At 65.3% G+C, this 1,931-nt stretch overlaps 1 protein-coding gene across 5 annotated transcripts in view; it reads right to left on the bottom strand.

Annotated features, from left to right (window-relative positions):
- The window catches only part of LOC113205719 (histone-lysine N-methyltransferase, H3 lysine-79 specific), a 19,633-nt gene that overhangs the window by 14,831 nt on the left and 2,871 nt on the right, over positions 1-1,931 (bottom strand). The window lies entirely within an intron of this gene.

Here is a 1,931-nt window from a genome sequence, read left to right as displayed (position 1 = left end):
GGGGGAGCCGGGGAAGCACCTGCCGGCTCCATCAGCCACAGCCGCGCAGCCTGGACCACCAGGATGACGGGGTGGAGGGCGACCCCGGCGGACGCGCGGGGGCGGCGTGCCAGAGGAAGACCCGCGGAGGCAGGTGGCGAGACGGGAGCTGACGTGGGGAGGGAATGCGAGGAAATAAAAAGCATGGCATCCGCCGATCCTTCAGCAGGTTCCTGAGCCGTGCGAGCCCCGTGGGAACCTTTGGGAGCCTCTGGCGGCAGAGCGCGGGGCGGGCGAGCAACCCTTCCAGACGGATGGGCGGCACCCCTCGGGGACGAGGGCGAGCAACAGACAGCAGACGCGGCCCGCGTCACGTAGCGCAGCAAGCGCAGCCCCGGCACAAGCCGACGGGCTGCTCAGCTGGACCACCACGCCGGGCCACCACCCTCCCCTCCGAGCAGAGCGAGCCGCGCGAGCCGCCGGGGGACGCGTACAAGAAAGGGTTCGTCGTCATCGCCAAACTCACATTCCTACAGATGGAGCCCAGAATCCCTCAGTTCCATTCCTCTCTGTCTCAAACACGACACAGCCAGGCAGCCGCCTTTTCCTGCCTGCCGACTGCTCTTAATTCTTTTCGCTGCTTTCTAATTATTTTACTCCTTAGCCTTCACCGATTTGAGGGGGGCGACCCCCGGGACCAATAGGGAGGCCGGACACTTCGGTGCGAGGTCGCGGTCCGGGACGCCCTTCCTCGGTGACCCACCATCGCTAATGTGAACCCAGCGTCCTCTTACAGCATCACATCACATGACCACTAAGAGGGGGTGCAATGCGCACCACCTCAAGGTCAAGTGGCAGGGGTTAACACCTCACACGCACACGCCACGGGCGGGAATGCGACAACCGGGCGGTGATTTGAGTACATTTCATCCGCTGCAGGTTGATGTAGCCCGCCCTTATACCGCCACTGAGGCGATGGGGACCAGTACAGTCGGGACCGCCGTATCAGCCTGAGCTAAAACAGAGTGCAGACGGCGACCAGTGAATACGGTACGGCGCGACAGGCTGTGCACTCCCGGCCGGACCAGCACTAGCTGGAACGCAGGGGATGGGCCGACTGAGGCCTGACTGCGTGACCTGAGTTATGGGTGGCTCCAGTTCGCTATGAACAAGCAGTCGTTATAACCCTTTTTGAAGTTGAAGAAGTTGAAGTGCTGGCGGCCGGCCCCCCTGGCCGCCGCGCCGCCTCCTCCTCCTCCTCCTGAAACTCAACGCACCGAGCAAGACAAGGTCACTGCCACGGCAGAGCGGAGCCGGCGGCCCGGCCAGTCCGGCCCAAAAGAATAAAAATGGACGAGAGTAACGCTCCCGAGCTGACGAGCCGGGACGCCGCGGCCATTGAGCTCAGCCGAGCCGGGCCGAAGTGCCCCGCGGCCCGGCCTCCCGCCCGGGTGCGAGCCGAGCCGGTTTGGGCCGGCGCCGACGGAAAGGTAAGAGGCTGGCAGCACAAGTACCAACGGCAGGCCGGACAACCGAGCAGGAGAGCGAGAGAGGGAGATGGAGAGACAGAGAGAGAGAGTAGGGCACTGCGCCGCAGAGGGCATTACTCCCACTCGGTCCTCTTGGGCGCCGCGACTCTCCGCGACGCCCCACCCGCGCACACGTGAGGAGCCACGACGCCGTGCCCTCCACGACACGCCACGCCAGCGCAGACGCTCACAAAGTTCAGCATCGTTACCGATCGGGTGTCGACGTCCGACACGACGGAGAGGGGTGGGAGGAGGCAGAGGCTTGTCAGTCAAGGCGGGCGGGTCGACGAACTCTCTCCCCGCCCCCCTGCCCCCGCGCCGTCCCCGCCGCCGCTAGTTCCTGGAGGAAGGCAAGGCGCATCTCCTCCAGAGCTCACCGGACGGCGCAGCACGCCTGCAGGAGAGAGTGGGAGAGGGGAATGG

This window comes from Frankliniella occidentalis, unplaced genomic scaffold, assembly GCF_000697945.3.
Source record: "Frankliniella occidentalis isolate FOCC.00 unplaced genomic scaffold, Focc_3.1 Scaffold53, whole genome shotgun sequence".
In the NCBI taxonomy this organism is placed as follows: domain Eukaryota; kingdom Metazoa; phylum Arthropoda; class Insecta; order Thysanoptera; family Thripidae; genus Frankliniella; species Frankliniella occidentalis.
Note: the sequence above shows the minus strand (reverse complement) of the source record. Positions and strands in the feature narration are given on the sequence as shown.